Source organism: Hyperolius riggenbachi, chromosome 6 (genome assembly GCF_040937935.1).
Source record: "Hyperolius riggenbachi isolate aHypRig1 chromosome 6, aHypRig1.pri, whole genome shotgun sequence".
Lineage (NCBI taxonomy): Eukaryota > Metazoa > Chordata > Amphibia > Anura > Hyperoliidae > Hyperolius > Hyperolius riggenbachi.
Genome location: NC_090651.1, coordinates 99415542 through 99440623, shown reverse-complemented (window position 1 = coordinate 99440623; position 25082 = coordinate 99415542). Strand labels below are relative to the sequence as shown.

Here is a 25082-nt window from a genome sequence, read left to right as displayed (position 1 = left end):
ACTAGACACAGAAACACCTTCTTTCCACAAGCCATTGACCTTCTCAACGGTCCCCCCCAAGCGCACTCCCTAGCTCCAGCGCTGACACCCGGGCAGTAGCCCGCCCATGGTACATCACCTTAACTATCCTAGAGCTATTCAACTACGCTACTGCCCTCCTGCACTAATACTGTATATTTGTATATCTGTTTACGGTAAATGTATATCTGTATATCTGTATTACTTGTCTTTGTGTACGACTCGAGCCTGCCTGTGCCAAAAATAATTCCAGGTGCAACCCCTGTACTTGGCCATTAAACTTGATTGATTCTGATAAGGATTCATTGCACTAGCGATTTCAGGGCTGAGACCAAAATTGAACTTTTTGGCCAAAACGCATAACGCTATGTGTGCCAGAAAACTAACACTGCACATCACTCTGAACACACCATCCCCACTGTCAAATATGGTGGTGGCAGCATCATGCTCTGTGGGTGCTTCTCTTCAGCAGGGACAGGGAAGCTGGTCAGAGTTAATGGGAAGATGGATGGAGCCAAATACAGGGTAATCTTGGAAGAAAACCTCTTGGAGTCTGCAAAATACTTGAGACTTGGGCGGAGGTTCACCTTCCAGCAGGACAACGACCCTAAACATAAAGCCAGGGCAACAATGGAATGGTTTAAAACAAAACATATCCATGTGTTAGAATAGCCCAGTCAAAATCCAGATCTAAATCTAATCGAGAATATGTGGCAAGATCTGAAAATTGCTGTTCACAAGCGCTGTCCATCTAATCTGACTGGAGCTGTTTTGCAAATAAGAATGGGAAAGGATTTCAGTCTCTAGATGTGCAAAGCTGGTAGAGACATACCTAAAAGACTGGCAGCTGTAATTGAAGCAAAAGGTGGTTCTAAAAAGTATTGACTCAGGGGACTTAACCTGCTGAGCGGTCTGGACGAGCTCAGCTCGTCCAGTACCGCCGGAGCCTGCCGCTCAGGCCCTGCTGGGCCGATTTGGCTCAAATAAAAAGCAGCACACGCAGCCGGCACTTTGCCAGCCGCGTGTGCTACCTGATCGCCGCTGCAGCGCGGCGATCCGCCGCATGCAGCGGCGAAAGAGGGTCCCCCCAGCCGCCTGAGCCCAGCGTAGCCGGAACAAAAAGTTCCGGCCAGCGCTAAGGGCTGGATCGGAGGCGGCTGACGTCAGGACGTCGGCTGACGTCACTCCGCTCGTCGCCATGGCGACGAGGTAAGCGAAACACGGAAGGCCGCTCATTGATCAGGCGATCAGAAGAACGCATCCAGAGCGCCCTCTAGTGGGCTTTCATGCAGCCAACTTTCAGTTGGCTGCATGAAATAGTTTTTTTTTTATAAAAAAAAAACCCTCCCGCAGCCTCCCTGGCGATCTTAATAGAACGCCAGGGAGGTTAATAATTACGCACACCCCACTTTGCAGTTATTTATTTGTAAAAAATGTTTGGAATCATATATGATTTTCATTCCACTTCTCACGTGTACACCACTTTGTATTGGTCTTTCATGTGGAATTCCAATAAAATTGATTCATGTTTGTGGCAGTAATTTGACAAAATGTAGAAAACTTCAAGGGGGCCGAATACTTTTGCAAGTCACTATATATATATATATATATATATATATATATATATATATATATATATATATATATATATATATATATATATAATGTACAGTGCACGTTTGTGGGTATTTGCAGCGTGTGTATATTGTAATGTACAGTGTATGTGTTTGTATGCTGCATGGGTGTGTACAGTGTGTGTATATAGTGTATGTATGTGCATATAGATTGTTTGCACAGTAAGTGTGTATAGATTGCACGTACAGTGTATGTGTTTGTATGCTGCATGGGTATGTACAGTGTATGTATGTGTATATAGATTGTATGTACAGTGCGTGTGTGTAGATTGCATGTACAGCGTGTTTGTGTGGGTATGTACAGTGTGTGAATGTATGTGTATATAGATTGTATGTACAGTGTGTGTGTAGATTGCATGTACAGCATGTTTGTGTAGGTATGTACAATGTGTGTGTATAGTGTATGTATGTGATTTGATGTTCCATTCCTCCCGCCTCCCCAGCACCCAGCATTTTACCCTCCTGCCCCACCAGCACCCATCGTTTGATACTCTTTCATCAGCAGACCCCCGGCCCCACCAGCACCCAGTGTTAAATCCTCCTTCCCACCCCACCAAGTGTTTATGCCCCCACCAGCACCCAGCTTTTAATCCTCCCACCAGCACCCTTGGTTGGGGGGTGTTTGGTGACAGTGGGCCTTGGGTAGTGAAAAGTACAAATCCGGCCCTGAATGCAGCGGAGGGGGAGAGGAAGATGAAGGGGGCCTCTTGATATAAGTATGTAACTTTTTTTATTATTATTTTAACCTTTCAGGTTTCAGGGATTATCCCTCTACTCAGTAAGTACCCAAATTGGGCACTTTTTCCCTTCAGTCAGTGTACTGCTATAATCAGCCATTAGGCCTTGTTCACATCTAAAAACGAAAACGTAAGCGTTTTGCGTGCTTTTTTTTAGCGCCTCCCGGCGCTCCACTGCACGCTGCGTATTTGTTAAAAACGCTTTTACAGAGCAGTTTTTTTCATTCACTCCCTGACGCAAGTCAGGAGGTGACTCTTTAGGAAGCAGTAAAAAAGGGCGCAAATGGCTAATGGACAAAAAGGGCGCCGCCATAGACTGCAATGCAAAATATCGGCTATTGCGCGCCCGACAGGAAATTTGGGCGCCCCAGAAATAGCGGTTACAGGGATCGTGTTAACAAAAGTTTTCGTTTGTAGAATAAGGTTTATTACAAATATCGTTTACAAATTCGTTTTGACTTTTTCGTTTTTAAATTTCCCTTTCAGGAGGTTTTACTTATTTTTTAGTTTTTTAAATTTCCCTTTCAGGACTGTAACAAGTAAATTTTCGTTTACACTTATTTTATCATTTTAAAAAATCGTTTTCATGCGCATAATGCTTAAATATCGTTTTCAACCTTATTCTATTAGAAATACATCACTTTTGGTATGAACTGTTTTTATTAACTATTTATTCTATTACAAATATATAAATTATTCTATTCATGTTATTTATAGTGAAGTATTTTAAGGATTGAATATATTATTGTTTATATGTGTGTAAGGGTGTTTGTGCAGTGTGGATGGTTTGGGTTAGGCACCACCGGGGGGATGGTTAGGTTTAGGCTCCACCAGGGGACATTTAGGGTTAGGCACCACCAGGGGGGTCTTAGGGTTAGGCACCACCAGGGGGGTGGTTAGTTACCACCAGGGGGTGGTTAGGGTTAGGCACCACCAGTAGGTGTTTAGGGTTAGGCAACAACGGGGGGTTCCTATGGTTAGGTACCACCAGGGGGTTTTTAGGTTTAGATACCACCAGGGGGGTCTTAGGGTTAGGGATAGGTACAGGGAGGGTTCTGTGTGAGAGTAGGGTTAGGTATAGCTACAATACAATATTTGTAATAAATCAATTTATTAAACTATGTATAGTTACACAAAGGGGGGGGGGGGGCTAGGGATGTAGGCGAACCGTTCCCCTATGGGCCGCTACTACTTCCGGGTCGCTATGACCCGGAGTAGTACGGCTGCACTGGGCCGGCGGTGCGCGTCTTTGATCGCGCGCCTGTTGTCGGCTACTCTCTGCGCATGAGCGTGAAGTCACTCATTTTGTGGGCGATTTTTGTGGGTGATTTTGAAAACCTGCACATGCAAAAACGCCCTTCATGTGAACAGCCCTTAGGGCCCATTCACACTTGCTCATCTCAAAACGCTAGCGATTTTGCTCTGGCATTTTTGGGCGATTAACACCCCCCCAAAAAATCACCATTCACACCTGGCGATTTTTTAGCGATTGCGTTTCTATAGCACTAAAATGCGATCGCCGGGAAATCACCTGAAAATGGTGTAGGCTACGCGTTCGCGTTTTTGGGCGATTTGCGCAAATCGCCAAAGTAAGAACAGCCCCATAGGGTTTCATTGCACTAGCGCTTTTAAAAAAGCGCCAGCGTTTGAGCTTTTTGATCAAAACGATCAAGTGTGAATGGGCCCTTACTATGAGAGATCACTAGCCAGCATAGCAATGCAGAAATATCAAACACAATCCAATAAGTTCCTGACAGCTCTGTGGTTTCGCCTTTACATTTCCAGCACCACCACTTATACACCTGATTTCACACAACTTTCATACAAGAGAAGTCTGGTGGTCACTTCATTGCCATGTCACTGCGCTAACTTTTCCAAACTCAAACCAAACCGACGTCAGCGCGCGCGCGGGCGGGTGGGCAGCGAATGACGATTAGAACTACATTCGGGATTATAGAGCATCGCGGAGTGATCTAGGTGAAGCGTCAGTGCGCGGGAGTGCTCGGAGGCGTTGGAGGAGCGCGTTTTGCACGTGGCGGCAGAGAACAGGCAGTGAGTAATGTATCTCGTGCTGCGACAAGTGACAGTAGATAAGAGCTGTGAGGTCTGCAGTATGAGTGTCAGTTACCGCTTCTCAGCACTACAGTCTAGTTTTCTGTATTCAAGGGCTGTGCGTGTTGGAGTCCCCCAGTGGAACTCAATTGTGGAGCAGAACCGCTGAAGAACTGTTGCTGCTGAATTTAGCACTGCAGTCCATAATAAACGTGTTTAGCAATGCAAGGTGTGGCATAGTGCTTTATCTCACAATAGTTGTTTCCTTGAGTTGGACTTGTGTTTGCCAAGTCATCTGTTACTGGATGCTAATATTACCAAAGTATGTTGTGCTGGTTAGAGCTGTCATGTTCTATGCAAATTCTGAAATTAACATTGCTGAGATGCTTTTCTATGTCTCCAGTTAATTTTTTGTTTTCAGGGCCACCTGTTCACATTGCCACTGTTGCATCATTTCAGCATACCCATCAAAATACCATATGCACGCTTCTGAGCATGTGCTAAGTCATGCAGTGGTTAAATTAACCTAGAGTGACCAGATTTTTGTGGGTCCAACCTGGGACGGGGGCGGCGCGCGTAGCGCACCACAGCGGAAAGTGGGGAGGACTGAGGCGCGCGCAGTGACGAAGACTGGGGGGAGGGGGCTCTGCGGCGCGTGCAGCGCCGAAAAATGGCGTGGTCATGACATTGTATGGGCGGAGCTAACGTAATGATGTAACAGCGAGGCATAAGAAAGCAGTGTTTACGCCATGATGTGGACAAACGAGACTTTGCATCATGGGTGTTCAGAAACTGTGTGATGCTAATAGTATACCGTAACCACAAAGCAGCAAACATAGCCATCTATGACCATTAAATAATAAATGCAGTAACAATTACCCCGGACACCAGAAAATAAATGCAATAGGCAACATGTCAGCACAAAATAACCGCAATGCGGGCAACATGTCAGTATAAAATAAATGCAATGTGGGCAAACATGTCAGTACAAAATAAATGCAATGCGGGCAAACATGTCAGTACAAAATAAACGCAATGCGGGCAAACATGTCAGTACAAAATAAACGCAATGCGGGCAAACATGTCAGTACAAAATAAACGCAATGCGGGCAAACATGTCAGTACAAAATAAACGCAATGCGGGCAAACATGTCAGTACAAAATAAACGCAATGCGGGCAAACATTTCACCAGAAAAGAAACGCAATGCGGGCAAACATTTCACCAGACAAGAAACGCAATGCGGGCAAAGTTCACCTGGAAAAAAAGCATTTACTCACCTGGCAGAAGTCTCCGGCCTCTGGCGCGCTCCTCCCGGGACCACCTTCCTCCTGCTCATCTCCCGCGCTGACAGGGCTACGGCAAGATGGCGCCCGAAGCCCTGTACTGGAGACACAAATAGTCTCCAGTACATGGCTTCGGCAGCCATCTTGCCGTAGCCCTGCTCGCCTCCGGTGTCGGAACAGACACCGGAAGAGGAGGCTGGAGCGGGGCTGCAGGCAATGAACTGGCACGGCGTCTATAGACGCCGCTGCCAGCTTATGAGAAGAGAGTGGCCAGAGTCCCGAGGCCGGGACGTCCCGCTGCTGAAAGCGGGACGTTTCCTGGGACTTCATTAAGCCTGGGACAGCGGACCCTGAATCCGGGACGCGTCCCGGGCTATCCGGGACGTCTGGTCACTCTAATTAACCCCATAATACCCACCAACAGCACTACATTTTCAACCAGAGTTTCCAACTCGCTGGCGCCATGTTTCGAAAGCCCCCCTCCCGTGACAATGGTTTTCTGCCACCGTACAGAAAAGCATTTGGCATCATTTGCCTTTGGGTTTTGAATCAATAATCGTTAATGCAGCATCTCAGAAAACTCTCTACAGCGGTGCCTGACAGATTGACAGTAAACGGTGTAAGGTATCTCAATGCGCAATGCGGTGGATTCCTGCAATAAATGCTGTGGTTGGATGTCGGCAGCCGCCTGTCTGCGAACACTTTTTATTCCAGCGCAGGAGACTTGGGCGCAGCATTGAGTAACTTCAGCACCGTCAGAAGACGGAGCTGAAGTTACTTATAAAACATTATAATTCGGGCTCCAGCAATTGCTGGAAGCTGAATTATTTCATTCCCCACCATCCATGGCAGCCTGGAGGGGGATTTGTGCAGGAGCAGGATAAGCCATACAGGCTGTACCCTGTGCCCAAGTCTCCTGCGCTGATTCCTCTCGTACGCCCTGTCTGTACTGGTACTTTTACACATGCTAGCGAAAGCCTGGCTGAGAGGACTGTTATGGAAAAAAAAAAACTCAATCTTTGTTCTCCATGCATTGCTTGCCCCCAGCCTAATAACTTGTTTGTACAAAGCTCGTTCACTGAAATATCCTATAATGAGAGATCAATGATGGTTAAAGTAAACCTTTAGGGCAGAGTTCCCTAACCCTGTCCTCAAGGCCCACCAACAGTACATGTTTTGCAGGAAACCACAAACATGCACAGGTGAGGTAATTAGTGTCTCAGCATCGCTGATTTACTATCTGTGCGTATTTCCACAAAACATGCACTGTTGGTGGGCCTTGAGGACAGGGTTGGGGAACACTGCTGTAGGGGACAAAAGTGCCCCTGGGGGGTACTTAACTCTTGAGGGTGAGGCCTCTAAAGCAGGGGTGTCAAACTCAAATACAAAGTGGGCTGTAAGTTTTCCCTGGGACCTAGTTGCAGGCGAACCTCAATGTCTACTGGCCTTCTTCCTCCCTTATAAAGTTCCCAGGTGGCCCCCTTTTTACTCCCCCCCCCGCCCCCCCCCCCCAATACAGTTCCCTGGTGTCTAGAGGCTCCCCACCTCCCCTATATAGTTCCTTAATGTTTAATGCTTTCCTTTTCCCTCCCCATATGGCTTCCCAGGCGTTTCACCTCCAATATAGCTTCCTTGGTGGTCTAGAGTGGGCCAAACATAATGCAAAGTGAGGAAACCACTTGAGGGCCAAATTTAAAGGGACTCCGAGCACCTCTCCTGGGCATGCCTTTAACCACTTCAGGACCACAGTCTTTCTACCCCTTAAGGACCAGGCACTTTTTTTCCATTAAGACCACTGCAGCTTTCACGGTTTATTGCTCGGTCATACAACCTACCACCTAAATGAATTTTACCTCCTTTTCTTGTCACTAATACAGCTTTCTTTTGCTGCTATTTGATTGCTGCTGCGAGTTTTAGTTTTTATTATATTCATCAAAAAAGACATGAATTTTGGCAAAAAAAAATGACTTTTTTAACTTGCTGTGCTGACATTTTTCAAATAAAGTAAAATTTCCTATACATTTGAGCGCGAAAGTTATTCTGCTACATGTCTTTGATAAAAAAAAAAACATTCAGTGTATATTTATTGGATTGGGTAAAAGTTATAGCGTTTACAAACTATGGTGCCAAAAGTGAATTTTCCCATTTTCAAGCATCTCTGACTTTTCTGCGCACCTGTCAGGTTTCATGAGGGGCTAAAATTCCAGGATAGTACAAATACCGCCCAAATGACCCCATTTTGGAAAGAAGACATCCCAAAGTATTCAGTGAGAGGCATGGTGAGTTCATAGAAGATTTTATTTTTTGTCACAAGTTAGCGGAAAATGACACTTTCTGACAAAAAAAAGAAAAAAAAGTTTCCATTTCTTCTAACTTGCGACAAAAAAAAATGAAATCTGCCACGGACTCACTATGCTCCTCTCTGAATACCTTGAAGTGTCTACTTTCCAAAATGGGGTCATTTGTGGGGTGTGTTCACTGTCCTGGCATTTTGGAGGGTGCCTAATTGTAAGCACCCCTGTAAAGCCTAAAGATGCTCATTGGACTTTTGGCCCCTTAGCGCAGTTAGGCTGCAAAAAAGTGCCACACATGTGGTATTGCCGTACTCAGGAGAAGTAGTATAATGTGTTTTGGGGTGTATTTTTACACATACCCATGCTGGGTGGGAGAAATATCTCCGTAAATGACAATTGTTTTATTTTTTTTACACACAATTGTCTATTTATAGAGATATTTCTCCCACTCAGCATGGGTATGTGGAAAAATACACCCCAAAACACATTATACTACTTCTCCTGAGTACGGCGATACCACATGTGTGGCACTTCTTTGCACCCTAACTGCGCTAAGGGGCCCAAAGTTCAATGAGTACCTTTAGGATTTCACAGGTCATTTTGAGAAATTTCGTTTCAAGACTACTCCTCACGCTTTAGGGCCCCTAAAATGCCAGGACAGTATAGGAACCCCACAAATTACCCCATTTTAGAAAGAAGACACCCCAAGGTATTCCGTTAGGAGGATGGTGAGTTCATAGAAGATTTTTTTTTTTTGTCACAAGTTAGCGGAAATTGATTTTAATTGTTTTTTTTCACAAAGTGTCAATATCTCTGTAAAAGGACAATTGTGTGTAAAAAAAAATCAAACAATTGTCATTTACAGAGATATTTCGCCCACCCAGCATGGGTATGTGTAAAAATACACCCCAAAACACATTATACTACTTCTCCTGAGTACGGCGGTACCACATGTGTGGCACTTTTTTGCACCCTAAGTGCGCTAAGAGGCCCAAAGTCCAATGAGTACCTTTAGGATTTCACAGGTCATTTTGAGACATTTGGGTTCAAGACTACTCCTCACGGTTTAGGGCCCCTAAAATGCCAGGGCAGTATAGGAACCCCACAAGTGACCCCATTTTAGAAAGAAGACACCCCAAGGTATTCTGTTAGGTGTATGATGAGTTCATAGAAGATTTTATTTTTTGTCACAAGTTAGCGGAAATTGATATGTATTGTTTTTTTTTTCACAAAGTGTCATTTTCCGCTAACTTGTGACAAAAAATAAAATCTTCTATGAACTCACCATACTCCTAACGGAATACCTTGGGGTGTCTTCTTTCTAAAATGGGGTCACTAGTGGGGTTCCTATACTGCCCTGGCATTTTAGGGGCCCTAAATCGTGAGGAGTAGTCTTGAAACCAAATGTCGCAAAATGACCTGTGAAATCCTAAAGGTACTCATTGGACTTTGGGCCTCTTAGCGCACTTAGGGTGCAAAAAAGTGCCACACATGTGATACCGCCGTACTCAGGAGAAGTAGTATAATGTGTTTTGGGGTGTATTTTTACACATACCCATGCTGGGTGGGCGAAATATCTCTGTAAATGACAATTGTTTGATTTTTTTTACACACAATTGTCCTTTTACAGAGATATTTCTCCCACCCAGCATGGGTATGTGTAAAAATACACCCCAAAACACAATATACTACTTCTTTTGAGTACGGCGATACCACATGTGTGACACTTTTTTGCAACCTAGGTGCGCTAAGGGGCCTAACGTCCTATTCACAGGTCATTTTGAGGCATTTGGATTCTAGACTACTGCTCACGGTTTAGGGCCCCTAAAATGCCAGGGCAGTATAGGAACCCCACAAGTGACCCCATTTTAGAAAGAAGACACCCCAAGGTATTCTGTTAGGTGTATGATGAGTTCATAGAAGATTTTATTTTTTGTCACAAGTTAGCGGAAAATGACACTTTGTAAAAAAAAAAACAATACATATCAATTTCCGCTAACTTGTGACAAAAAATAAAATCTTCTATGAACTCATCATACACCTAACAGAATACCTTGGGGTGTCTTCTTTCTAAAATGGGGTCACTTGTGGGGTTCCTATACTGCCCTGGCATTTTAGGGGCCCTAAACCGTGAGGAGTAGTCTTGAACCCAAATGTCTCAAAATGACCTGTGAAATCCTAAAGGTACTCATTGGACTTTGGGCCCCTTAGCACAGTTAGGCTGCAAAAAAGTGTCACACATGTGGTATCACCGTACTCAGAAGAAGTAGTATAATGTGTTTTGTGGTGTATTTTTACATATAACCATGCTGGGTGGGAGAAATATCTCTGTAAATGACACATTTTTGATTTTTTTTACACACAATTGTCCATTTACAGAGAGATTTCTCCCACCCAGCATGGGTATGTGTAAAAATACACCACAAAACACATTATACTACTTCTCCTGAGTATGGCGATACCACATGTGTGACACTTTTTTGCAGCCTAGGTGCGCTAAGGGGCCCAACGTCCTATTCACAGGTCATTTTGAGGCATTTGTTTTCTAGACTACTCCTCACGGTTTAGGGCCCCTAAAATGCCAGGGCAGTATAGGATCCCCACAAGTGACCCCATTTTAGAAAGAAGACACCCCAAGGTATTCCGTTAGGGGTATGGTGAGTTCATAGAAGATTTTATTTTTTGTCACAAGTTAGTGAAAAATGACACTTTGTGAAAAAAAACAATAAAAATCCAATTTCCGCTAACTTTTGACAAAAAATAAAATCTTCTATGAACTCATCATACACCTAACAGAATACCTTGGGGTGTCTTCTTTCTAAAATGGGGTCACTTGTGGGGTTCCTATACTGCCCTGGCATTTTACGGGCCCAAAACTGTGAGTAGTCTGGAAACCAAATTTCTCAAAATGACTGATCAGGGGTATAAGCATCTGCAAATTTTGATGACAGGTGGTCTATGAGGGGGCAAATTTTGTGGAACCGGTCATAAGCAGGGTGGCCTCTTAGATGACAGGATGTTTTGGGCCTGATCTGATCATCATGGATAGGAGTGCTAGGGGGGTGACAGGAGGTGATTGATGGGTGTCTCAGGGGGTGGTTAGAGGGGAAAATAGATGCAATCAATGCACTGGGGAGGTGATCGGAAGGGGGTCTGAGGGGGATCTGAGGGTTTGGCCGAGTGATCAGGAGCCCACACGGGGCAAATTAGGGCCTGATCTGATGGGTAGGTGTGCTAGGGGGTGACAGGAGGTGATTGATGGGTGTCTCAAGGTGTGATTAGAGGGGGGAAATAGATGCAAGCAATGCACTAGCGAGGTGATCAGGGCTGGGGTCTGAGGACGTTCTGAGGTGTGGGCGGGTGATTGGGTGCCCGCAAGGGGCAGATTAGGGTCTAATCTGATGGGTAACAGTGACAGGTGGTGATAGGGGGTGATTGATGGGTAATTAGTGGGTGTTTAGAGGAGAGAATAGATGTAAACGATGGATTTGGGAGGTGATCTGATGTCGGATCTGCGGGCGATCTATTGGTGTGGGTGATCAGATTGCCCGCAAGGGGCAGGTTAGGGGCTGATTGATGGATGGCAGTGACAGGGGGTGATTGATGGGTGGCAGTGACAGGGGGTGATTGATAGGTGATTGACAGGTGATCAGTGGGTTATTACAGGGAATAACAGATGTAAATATTGCACTGGCGAATTGATAAAGGGGGGTCTGAGGGCAATCTGAGCGTGTGGGCGGGTGATTGGGTGCCCGCAAGGGGTAGATTAGGGTCTAATCTGATGGGTAACAGTGACAGGTGGTGATAGGGGGTGATTGATGGGTAATTAGTGGGTGTTTAGAGAAGAGAAGAGATGTAAACACTGCACTTGGGAGGTGATCTGATGTCGGATCTGCGGGCGATCTATTGGTGTGGGTGGGTGATCAGATTGCCCGCAAGGGGCAGGTTAGGGGCTGATTGATGGGTAGCAGTGACAGGGGGTGATTGACGGGTGATCAGGGGGGATAGATGCATACAGTACACGGGGGGGGGGGGGTCTGGGGAGAATCTGAGGGGTGGGGGGTGATCAGGAGGGGGCAGTGGGCAGGGGGGGGATAAAAAAAAAATAGCGTTGACAGATAGTGACAGGGAGTGATTGATGGGTGATTAGGGGGGTGACTGGGTGCAAACAGTGGTCTGGGGGGTGGGCAGGGGGGGGGGGTCTGAGGGGTGCTGTGGGCGATCAGGGGGCAGGGGGGGGGAAATCAGTGTGCTTTGGTGCAGACTAGGGTGGCTGCAGCCTGCCCTGGTGGTCCCTCGGACACTGGGACCACCAGGGCAGGAGGCAGCCAGTATAATAGGCTTTGTATACATTACAAAGCCTATTATACTATGTACATGCGGCGATCCGGGTGCTAGTAACCCGCCGGCGCTTCCGAACGGCCGGCGGGTTACTACGAGCGGTGGGCGGAGCCAGTCCCCGGCGGCTGATCGCGTCACGAATGACGCGATCGCCGCATAGCCACTCCCGCAGCCGCCCCCGCCGATGGGCGTATTGCGGTCGTTTGGGCCCAGTCTTTGCCGCCGCCCATCGGCTGGGGGCGGTCCTCAAGTGGTTAAAGGGGAACTTCAGCCTAAACAAACATACTGTCATTGAGGGCCTGTACACACTGAAAAACGCAAGCAAAATCGCAAGCGCATGCGTTTTTAAAGTGCCTGTAGTTTTAAAAACGCATGCGTTTGCGTTTTTCTTGTAATTGCTGATTGGCTAAAGAATCCTTTGTTTTTTTTCTAGTTTACATTTCAACAGGAATCAGGAGTTTGCAGAGTCTTCTGGGATACTGACTTCTGAAAAACGCAGGCAAAAACGCAAGCACATGCGTTTTTCATGCGCTGCGCTTAAAAAAGCGCAGCAGGCACTGCGATTGCGTTTTTCTAAAAACGCATCGCACCAGTGTGTACAAGTCATCACGATTTTCATTCTTTTTCAAAAGACCTTGCGTTTTTAAGCAGGGCTGTGGAGTCGGAGTCGTGGAGTCGGGCAATTTTGGGTGCCTGGAGTCGGAGTCGGGAAAAAATGCACCGACTCCGACTCCTAATGAATTTGTAACTGTAATTAAAATAGAAAATATGATAAAATGTTCTATTTCTCAGATAATAGTCATTAAAAATAATGTATATATACAGTATATATACAGTAATAGCTGTGCTTAGTCCACAAAAATGAAATAAACCAATCAAAATTAGTTACTTGTGCTGCTTCAATAAAGCAGTCCCCGTATTTTTAAGGTCAGATATACATATCTGATTGTGACTGTATATATGATGTGTACACAGGAATCTCTTATACTGTATATACTAAATAACATCTATGCTGTAAGAATAAAGCCTGATGTGTAGCTGTGTCACTAAGGGCTCTTTCACATCAGAGCTTGCGTTGGAGAACGCTCAAAGCATACGTTTTGTTGTATGCATTTTAATGCGTTTTGCACTGCAGTGCACTGCAGTGAGTGTGCGTTTTTAATCCGTTTTCAATGCGTTACAGGACATAGGAAAACGCAGGTAATTTTTTTTTCTTTTAGTTTTCAACTTTCTACATTGTTCCTCTGTTGCATTCTGGGACTGATTGCCTGCGTTAACGGATTAAAAACGCGCATAGTGTGCGTTTTACATTGACTAACATTGTAACGCATAAAGCTAGCGTTGGCCGAAAAACTGCGCCTGGGTGCAGTGTAACGCAACGCACAAAAAGGCTGCGTTATATGTGAAAGCTAAAATGAAAGTCTATGGACTTTCATTTCAACTTGGGTAACGCAAACTTTATCCTTTGCGTTGAAACGCAGAAAATCTGCCCTAATGTGAAAGAGCCCTAATAGAGATGGTTAATGAGATGGAAATAATTCTGCCCTGATGCTGATTTATGCAAATGTATGCACTCCCTTTGCTGATGAAATCAAATAATTTGATATGTTGTTAAAATTTGGTTTGGTGACTACAAATTAAAGGGTACCTGAGACGGATGAAAAGTAAAGTTTTATACATACCTGGGGCTTCCTCCACCCCCCTTCAGGCTAGTCAGTCCCTCGCTGTCCTCCACCACCCGCATCTTCTGCTATGAGTCCTGGTAATTCAGCCAGTCAGTGCTGTCCGGCCGCATGCCGCTCCCACAGCCAGGAACATTCTGCACCTGCGCAATAGTGCTGCACAGGTGTAGTATGCTCCTGGCGGCAGAGTGTGTGCATGCGCACTACGCCCGACTGGCTCAAGTACCTGGGCTCATAGCAGAAGATCCAGGTGGTGGAGGAGGACAACGAGGGACTGATTATCCTGAAGTCCAGTAGTATCCAGTAGTACTATACTCTACATATGCACTCCCCACAGAGCTGCAGGGAATCCACTGAGAATGCTGTGCACATTGAACACAGAGGTGTTGTCTGTCACCCATAAACCTTGTTCAGATTGTGCATGAAGAATGTGTAATAGAGGAAGAATCTCCTCATTCCCCTGCAGAGTACCTGCACATCATTCTTACATGTACCCACAGTTACATTGCCTAGGGCCTGATAGATGTTCTTTGTTCCGGTTTGTACCTTTTACAAGTACTCTTACCAAGGACTAGTTTTAGTCTAAAGGGAATAAATATAGTAGTCTACATATCCTTCTCACTTCAGTTGTCTTGTAAAATTCCTAAGCGTTGGCAGTTAAGAGACGAATTTCATGTTACATACTTTTAATCAACAAAATTGTAATATGCAAATTAGAGGAGTCGAAGTCGGTGGAATCCTAAACTGAGGAGTCGGAGTCGGTGGATTTTTTGACCGACTCCACAGCCCTGTTTTTAAAAACGCATGCGTTTTTAAAAACGCAAGCGCAGCAGTGTGTACAGGCCCTAAGTTACATTAGATATGTTAATTAGAATAGATAGGTAATAATAATTTTTTACCCACCCGGTTTTAAAAGAACAGGCAAATGTTTGTGATTCATGGGGGCTGCCATCTTTGACATGGGGGCCAGGGCTGTGAAGTCGGTACAAAAATCTTCCGACTCCGACTCCTCAGTTTCTGAAACCAGGACTCCAACTCCGGGTACCCAAAATTGCTCAGAGTCCGACTCCTCGACTCAGACTCCTTAGTATAATATAATATTTAACAGGGCTGTGTATTTTGTACAAAAATCATGCGACTCCGACTCCCGACTCCAACTCCTCAGTTTCTGAAACTCCAACTCCGGGTGCCCAAAATTACTCTGACTCCACACCCCTGATGGGGGCAGCCATCTTTTTGGTTGAAAGGAGGTGACAAGGAGCATAAGACACAGTTCCAACTGTCCTTTGTCCTGATAACCCCTCCCAACTTCATGAGCTAGGCTTCAAATTCAAAATGTAAAAAAAAAAAATTGCACCAAAACAGCAGAACAAGAACAACAACATCAGAAATCCCATCATGTTTTGCACAGCATCGGGAAAAATGCCCGGGCAGTTTTCTTCTGTGCAACTAAAAATGAGGCTTGTATAAGAGAAACAAAGTTCTGATGCTGTGAAACTGTTAAACACCAGGCCTTTTCAGTGCTGCTGAGCCGATTTTTAGTCTGGAGGTTCACTTTAACCACTTGCCGACCGCCCACAGTCCCCCGGCAACTGGCTCGGCCACCCGCGACGACAACCCGTCGGCCGTTGGGAAGCGCCGGTGGGTTGTTAACCCCACGATCGTCGCATACAAAGTGTATAATACACTTTGTAATTTATACAAAGTGTATTATACAGGCTGCCTCCTGCAGCCACCCTAGTCTGCACCAAACACACTGATCCTGCCCCCCCTTCCCTCTGATCGCCCACAGCACCCCTCAGAAACCCCCCCCCCCCCCCTGCCCACCACTCAGACCCCTGTTTACACCCAATCACTCCCCTAATCACCCATCAATCACTCCCTGTCACTATCTGTCAACATTTTTTTTTTTAGTTTAGGTCCTAACTGCCCCCTGGGGGCTCCTGATCACCCCCCACCCCTCAGATTCTCCCCAGACCCCCCCCCCCATGTACTGTATGCATCTATCCCCCCTGTAATAACCCACTGATCACCTGTCAATCAACCTCTGTCACTGCCACCCATCAATCAGCTCCTAACCTGCCCCTTGCGGGCAATCTGATCACCCACCCACACCATCAGATCGCCCGCAGACCCGACGTCAGATCACCTCCCAAGTGCATTGTTTACATCTGTTCTCTCCTCTGAACACCCACTAATTACCCATCAGTCACCCCCTGTCACCACCTGTCACTGTTACCCATCAGATTAGACCCTAATCTGCCCCTTGCGGGCACCCAATCACCCACCCACACGCTCAGATTGCCCTCAGACCCCCCCCTTATCAATTCGCCAGTGCATTATTTACATCTGTTCTTCCCTGTAATAACCCACTGATCACCTATCAAGCACCCATCAATCACCCCCTGTCACTGCCACCCATCAATCAGCCCCTAACCGGCCCCTTGCGGGAAATCTGATTACCCACCCACACCATCAGATTGCCTGCAGACCCTATGTCAGATCACCTCCCAAGTGCATAGTTTACATCTGTTCTCTCCTCTAAACACCCACTAATTACCCATCAGTCACCCCCTGTCACTGCTACCCATAAGATTGGAACCCTATCTGCCCCTAGGGCACCCAATCACCCGCCCACACCTTCAGAACGCCCTCAGACCCCAGCCCTGATCACCTCGCCAGTGCATTGCTTGCATCTATTCCCCCCTCTAATCACACCTTGAGATACCCATCAATCACCTCCTGTCACCCCCTAGCACACCTACCCATCAGATCAGGCCCTAATTTGCCCCGTGTGGGCTCCTGATCACTCGGCCAAACCCTCAGATCCCCCTTCCGATCACCTCCCCAGTGCATTGATTGCATCTATTTTCCCCTCTAACCACCCCCTGAGACACCCATCAATCACCTCCTGTCACCCCCCCTCCCCCCCTAGCACTCCTATCCATCAGATCAGGCCCAATACAACCTGTCATCTAAGAGGCCACCCTGCTTATGATCGGTTCCACAAAATTCGCCCCCTCATAGACCACCTGTCATCAAAATTTGCAGATGCTTATACCCCTGAACAGTCATTTTGAGGCATTTGGTTTCCAGACTACTCCTCACGGTTTTGGGCCCCTAAAATGCCAGGGCAGTATAGGAACCCCACAAGTGACCCCATTTTAGAAAGAAGACACCCCAAGGCATCTGTTAGTAGTATGGTGAGTTCATAGAAGATTTTATTTTTTGTCACAAGTTAGCGGAAATTGATTTTGCTTGGGTTTTTTTCACAAAGTGTCAATTTCCGCTAACTTGTGACAAAAAATAAAATCTTCTATAAACTCACCATACTACTAACGGAATACCTTGGGGTGTCTTCTTTCTAAAATGGGGTCACTTGTGGGGTTCCTATACTGCCCTGGCATTTTAGGGACCCTAAATCGTGAGGAGTAGTCTAGAAACCAAATGCCTCAAAATGACTTGTGAAATCCTAAAGGTACTCATAGGATGTTGGGCCCCTTAGAGCAGTTAGGGTGAAAAAAAGTGCCACACGTGGTATCGCCATACTCAGAAGTAGTATAATGTGTTTTGTGGTGTATTTTTACACATACCCATGCTGGGTGGGAGAAATATCTCTGTAAATAGACAATTGTGTGTAAAGAAATAAAAAAAAATTGTCATTTACAGAGAGATTTCTCCCACCCAGCATGGGTATATGTAAAAATACACCACAAAACACATTATACTACTTCTCCTGAGTACGGCGGTACCACATGTGTGGCACTTTTTTGCACCCTAACTGCGCTAAGGGGCCCAACATCCTATGAGCACCTTTAGGATTTCACAGGTCATTTTGAGAAATTTGGTTTCAAGACTACTCCTCACGGTTTAGGGCCCCTAAAATGGCAGGGCAGTATAGGAACCCCACAAGTAGTATAATGTGTTTTGGGGTGTATCTTTACTCATACCCATGCTGGGTGGGAGAAATCTCTCTGTAAATGGACAATTGTGTGTAAATAAAATCAAATCATTGTCATTTACAGAGATATTTCTCCCACCCAGCATGGGTATGTGGAAAAATATACCCCAAAACACATTATACTACTTCTCCTGAGTACGGCAATACCACGTGTGGCACTTTTTTGCAGCCTAACTGCGCTAAGGGGCCCAAAGTCCAATGAGCACCTTTAGGCTTTACAGGGGTGCTTACAATTTAGCACCCCCCAAAATGCCAGGACAGTAAACACACCCCACAAATGACCCCATTTTGGAAAGTAGACACTTCAAGGTATTCAGAGAGGGGCATGGTGAGTCCGTGGCAGATTGAATTTTTTTTTGTCACAAGTTAGAAATGGAAACTTTTTTTTTTTGTCTCAAAGTGTCATTTTCCGCTAACTTGTGACAGAAAATAAAATCTTCTATGAACTCACCATGCCTCTCAGTGAATACTTTGGGATGTCTTCTTTCCAAAATGGGGTCATTTGGGGGGTATTTATACTATCCTGGAATTTTAGCACCTCATGAAACATGACAGGTGCTCAGAAAAGTCAGAGATGCTGGAAAATTGGGAAATTCACTTTTTGCACCATAGTTTGTAAACACTATAACTTTTACCCAAACCAATAAATATACACTGAATGGTTTTTTTTTTTAATCAGACATGTAGCACAATAAATTTGGACAAAAATGTATACAGAAATTTTACTTTATTTGACAAATTTTATCACAGAAAGTTAAAAAAATCATTTTTTTTTGGGTCAAAATTCATGTCTTTTTTGATGAATATAATAACTAAAACAGTGTTCTCCCCAGGCTCTTTTAGCCGGGTGCACCATCCGGCTAGATTTGGTGACCACCCGGCTGTCATCGGTTCACCTCCTCACATCCTCCTATGCTGTAAGCAGAATTGCCCTGCATTTTCATCTCAACCCACCCGGCTACTTTTTCATGCCACCCGGCTGGAAAAAAAAATTCTGGGGAGAACACTGTAAAAGTCGCAGCAGCAATCAGATAGCACCAAAAGAAAGCTGTATTGGTGACAAGAAAAGGAGGGAAAATTCATTTAGATAGTAGGTTGTATAACCAAGCAATAAACTGTTAAATCTGCAGTGGTCTGAATGGAAAAAAAGGCTCTGGTCCTTAAGGGGTAGAAAGACTGTGGTCCTCAAGTGGTTAAGACTCCGACCAGTACTGCAAAATACTTAACCACTTGATGACCGCAGTGTTAACCCCCCCCCCCCCCCTAATGACCAGGCTGTTTTGTGTGGCACTGGGCTGCGCAGGCTTTTCAGCCTCCTGCACAGCCCAGCTAAGGAGCCAAGCAATTGGACTCGCCCCCTTTTTTTTTTTGTCCCTTAGGGGACATGCCGCCTGAGGTGTCCGATCGCTGTGGCCGTTGTTTTTTTTTTTTTTTTTTTTTTTGCAGCCTGTATTGGCTGTTTCACCCTCCTCCCCTTCCCTCCAACCCTCCGAGAGCCTGTATTGAACAAGACGCCGATCCGTCCTGTTCCGCCTCTCATAGGCAGCCTATGAGAGGACGGCGATCCCCGGCCAGTCAGAGGCCGGGGATTGCCAATGTCGTACAGTGCTGCTGGAGACCGCAGCGCTGTACGCATGTAAACAAAGGGGATTTCTTTCCCCTTTCGTTTACAAGCAGCCTGCTAGCTGCGATCGGCGGCTAGCAGGCTAATCACGGAGCTCCGCACCGTGAACGGGCAGGGAACGATTGCGCATGCGCGCAGCTGTTCCCTGGGAACTGCAGCTCCAGGACTTGACGCCATTGGTGTTAGGCGGTCCTGGGGTTGCCACCACGTTCACGCTCATTGGCGTGACGCAGTCATTAGGTAGTTAAAGATGCATACCATTCTGTAGCTTGTGCTCTCCTTTATCATTTGAAGCCTGAATCGCCATTCTACACCAAATAGTTTTCGTTTGATTTCAATTTAAAAACCGCGGCTACCATCTTGGCTATGTTATAACTTCCGGGTCACCCCTGTCTTCTCTGTTAGAGAAAAGTATCACTGAATGAAGCAGGAAGAGGAAGTGACACGCACGGCCATTGCAAGAGGCTTCTCCAGAGGGGTCATAGCACGACTTTGTTGAAAGTCGTCTATCTAAAAGGCATGCCCATGAGAGGTGCTCGGAGTCCCTTTAGGCTGCATTTCCACTTGTGCGGTGCGGAATCGCCGGGAAATCACTGCAGACGAAATCGCATGCGGGTGCGATTTTAACCATGTCACTGCCTGTGTAAATTAACATTACCTCCTATGCGAAATCGCGGGGAAAAACGCATGCCAAAACCGCATGCGATTTCCCTATTAGATACATTGTATGCGATTCGCTTAGCGGTGTGCGGGGAGCGAATTCTGATGGCTCTGCCGTGCAGATTTTCCCCGCACACAAAAACGCTCTGCACAACGCACAAGTGGAAACAGGCCCATCCACTTGTATTGGCTGTGCGAATCCGCATGCGGACAACGCATGCGGATTCGCTATAGTGGAAATGAGCCCTAAATGGCTCTGAGGAGCAGATTTGGCCCGCGGGCCGGAGTTTGACATGTATGCTCTAAAGCCTAATAAGGCTCCCCCAGGCTTTATGCTACATGCAACACAAAAAAATCACAACGGTGCTGTGGGAACACCCTCTTGGGGCCCTTTTCCACTAGCAAGTGTGATCGCAAGCTCAATTGCACACAAGCTGCTTTTCCCACAGGCTGCAATTGTGTTGTATAGCCATAGGAAACACAGCGCAGAAAAAAAAAATAAAAAAAATTGCGGTAGTAGAAAAAGAGCATTGCTCTAGTGATCAGCAAAATGGCTGCTATTACCTGTTTTTGAAGCTGATCACAGCTAGTGGAAAAGGGCCCATAGGGTAACTGTAGCCAAGTGCTTTTCAAAGCGCAGCCGATTTGAGAAGCGTTCTTGGGCCCCATTCACAGTTGCAAAACGCTAGCGCTATTGCTAGCGTTTTGCTCTGGCGATTAATGCAAAAAAATTGCCATTCACATTTTGCAATTCACACTTTCGCTTCTTTAGCACTAAACCCGTTTGCAGGGAAATCGCCTGAAAATGGTGGAGTCAGAGCTGTTGAGTTGAAGTTGGAGCAATTTATGGGTATCTGGATTCTGAGTCGTTAAAAAATAAAAAAAAAGTGCATGGACTCTGACTCCTAACAAATCGAAAGTGTTTCTGAGGCAACATGTGACATGAACTAAACATGTTTGTGTATGTACAGTGCAAAATATATTAACCATTTCTGCCGCCTGGACGTGAAGCTCACGTCCGGTCGGCTGCTCTGCTGCGGTGCCGCGCTTCGGCGCCCCCGTGCTGTCCCACGGTAGCCCTGGGATCAGTGAACGGGAACATGGTTCCCGATGACCGATCCGTGTCCCGAGCAGAAAAACTGAAGCGCTCTTACAAGAGCCTTCAGTCTTTCTGCACGTCAAATTTTCCGCGTCCCCCTTGTGCTTCCGGTTAACTAGAAGCAAATGGAGGGAAAAAAAACTCATGGTGGCCATCTTGTGGCCAAAAAGTAAGACTACATCTACATATTTTTTACGTTACAATTTACACATATAATAACATTAAAGAGGAGCTGTTAGGTATAAGGTCTCAGAGAAAAAAAACACATATATCAGTAGCTAAATATTGGCTGTACTTACATTACATATGCATTTCACTGTCCTCGTTTGGATTTCACAGAATTTTTATATAGTATTTGCAGAGAATGATGCTCCTGACAGCTCATGGCAGGTTCCATGTTTGTCTTGTATGAAGCCAATTGTGATGTCATATCCTCCCTTTCCTTGCTTCCTGATGATTTGACTCACAAAAAAGATCAGGATCAAAGATCCTAATGCTTCATGATCCGGACAACACTACTGTGTAGTGAATATTAATTAGCCATGTGGCTAGGAACAATAGCAACTCACACAGTATACTCTAACCGAACATGTGCCCCGTGAACAGCACATTGATTTTTCAGTGCTGTGAGTTTAGGCTGCTGTTACAAGCTGCTGTAACATGAGCCTGTAACTTCCCATTGTGAAAGCAGCCTTAGGGCGGCATAGGGAAATGAAGGGGAGGAGGAAGGGAGTGCACTGGGGAGAAGAAGCAGCCCCAGAATGCTTTGCAGTATCTGTTATGCGTCCTGCCGGCCTCCTTAGGAGCTTGGGAATACAGAGCCTTGCTGTCCAGCAAACATCAAAGTAAGAGAGATTTTTAACTTCAGTATTGCCTTTTTGGCTTCCTTCTAAACTGTTTAACACAGGAGAATAGAGGTTTAAATTTAGCTTTTGCAGCCTGACAGTTACGCTTTAAAAATTAACTGTTTATTTCCCACACCAAAATATTACCCAAATAACATTTTTAATGGGAAAAAACCATTACAATTAAAAAATAAAAAGACATAAATGGTTACCTAAGGGACTGAACTTTTTAAAGGGAAGGTTCAGGGACTGTATAAAAAAAAAATCCAAATCCACTTACCCGGTGCTTCCTCCAGCCCGTGGCAGGCAGGAGGTGCCCTCGGCGCCGCTCCGCAGGCTCCCGGTGGTCTCCGGTGACGAGAGAGCCCAGGCTGGCTTCCAGGTCGTGTTTCTTCTGCGCTCCAAAGTGCATGTCACTCGTGCGCGCTGACGTCATTGGACGTCCTCCGGGCTGTACTGCGCAGGCTCAGTAGTTCTGAGCCTGCGCAGTACAGCCCGGAGGACGTCCGATGACGTCAGCGCGCATGAGTGACACGCACTTTGGAGCGCAGAAGAAGCCTGGCCAGGTCGGGATCGCCACCGCTGACCACCGGGAGCCTGCGGAGCGGCGCCGAGGGCACCTCCTGCCTGCCACGGGCTAGAGGAAGCCCCAGGTATGTGGATTTGGATTTTTTTTTTTTTTTTTTACAGTCCCTGAACCTTCCCTTTTAACCACTTCACCACTGAGGGGGTTTGCCCCCTGACCACCAGAGCAATTTTCACCTTTCAGCGCTCCTTCCATTCATTCGTCTATAACTTTATCATTACTTATCACAATTAAACGATCTATATCTTGTTTTTTCCACCACCAATTAGGCTTTCTTTAGGTGGGACATTATGCCAAGAATTATTTTATTCTAAATGTGTTTTAATGGGAAAATAGGAAAAATGTGGGAAAAAATTAATTATTTTTCAGTTTTCGGCCATTATAGTTTTTAAATAATGCATGCTACTGTAATTAAAACCCATCAAATGTATTTGCCCTTTTGTCCCGGTTATAAAACCATTTAAATTATGTCCCTATCACAATGTTTGGCGCCAATATTTTATTTGGAAATAAAGGTGCATTTTTTTCAGTTTTGCGTCCATCCCTAATTACAAGCCCATAGTTTATAAAGTAACAGTGTTGTACCCTCCTGACATAAATATTTAAAAAGTTCAGTCCCTAAGGTAACTATGTATTTTTTTTTATTGTACATTTTTTAAAAAAAAATTTATTACAAAAAAAAAAAAAATTGGGAGTGTGGGAGGTAATGAGTTAATTTTTTGTGTAAAAGTAATTTATTTGTATGTGAAAAATGTGTAGGGTGTAGTTTTACTATTTGGCCACAAGATGGCCACAGTAACTTTTTGCTTTAATGCGACCTCCAAGCGTCCTTCCGGAAGCTTGGAGGAAGTATAAGGAGGCTGTAAGTGTTTGATTTTTCTCACAATGATCGCGCTGCTCATCGGAGAGCAGCGGATCATTGCGGGGCTAAGATCAACGAACGGGAATGGATTTTCCCGTTCATTGATCTCTGGGCGAGCGGGAGGCGGCGTGTTTACTAGCGGCGGGCGGCGTGTTTACTAGCGGGAGCGCGGACAGCGGCGGGAACGCGGAAAGTACGGATTTCTCCGTCCCTGGGGGTTAAAGGATGGAAAAAGGGACGGAGAAATTCGTACGGGCGGGGGTAAACTGGTTAAATATGCATTTGAAGGGGGTATACTACGAACATTTTTTAAATTATAAGCTTGTAAAGCGTGATGGACGCAAAGTGGAAAAAATGCACCTTTATTTCCAAATAAAATATTAGCGCCATACATTGTGATAGGGACAACATTTAAATGGCGTCATAACTGAGATAAACGGGCAAATAAAATACATAGGTTTTAATTATGGTAGCGTGGATTATTTTAAAGCTATAATGGCTGAAAGCTTTTTTCGGTGAGGTACTGGACGTTGGGTGTCGATCGAGCGGGACGCCGTGCACGGACCTAACGCCAACACGTACCGGATTTGACAGCCTTGCCGCTGTGATACGCCAGTGTATCCATCTGGATCCCAAGGAAGAGGAAAAAAGTACTGGATCGGCACCAGACGCTGAACTGGCCACCTAATGGGGGTGTCTGAGGAAGGTCTCTGAGGAAGCAACTTGTGTTTTGAAACGGCTGTTAGGCCATTGTTTTTTGCCTGTATCTGTTGGTGATGGGGATGAAATAAAGTGGTGGATTGCTATGCAACTGCTGGTGCCCGGATTTCCTTTCCTCTTGTTGCAATATTGTATCCATCTGGAGCTTGTAAGTGGATGGAGGGCGCGAGAAGCGCAGTGTGGTTTTATATGTAACAGATGTGTTGCGCTATGAAAATTTTACTTTGTTTATTGAGGAATAAAGGCCTATTTTATCACACTGTGGATGTGGATTACTGATGTACCAAGAGATCCACATATTGAGCGAGAATTCCACCTGTAAATCAGTGGCTGCAATCTAGTGAGTTTGTGTGATGTTTAACATTGGTAATTTAACAGGCTCACACTATATAAGATTGTTTCTGCAGATATGGAAGCGCGCAGTGGATCTAAATTAATTCAATTAGTTCACGTGTGCCAGCGTGTCAGCTAACTAGCTGACATGCTGTTCAGTGATTGGTTTAGTTTCAATTCTGCTTTATGTTGATTGGTTAGTCCTTGTATTTAAACCCAGAGAGCGCCTCCAGTCATCGACCGTGATAGCATTAGCTGTGGCTTGTTGCTGCTTATGCGCTATCTTCCTGAATGATTCCTGTTGCTGATTACTGCTTGTATCCTGACCTTGCTAACCTCTGATTGATCC

At 45.5% G+C, this 25082-nt stretch overlaps 1 protein-coding gene across 1 annotated transcript in view; it reads left to right on the top strand.

Moving 5' to 3' along the window:
* The first annotated feature begins 4375 nt into the window (after positions 1–4375).
* LOC137522059 (tudor domain-containing protein 5-like) overlaps positions 4376–25082 on the top strand; it is a 47978-nt gene continuing 27271 nt past the window's right edge. The window contains exon 1 of the mRNA XM_068242082.1: positions 4376–4441. The gene's annotated coding sequence lies outside the window, so the exon portion shown is untranslated. The remainder of the gene's footprint in view (positions 4442–25082) is intronic.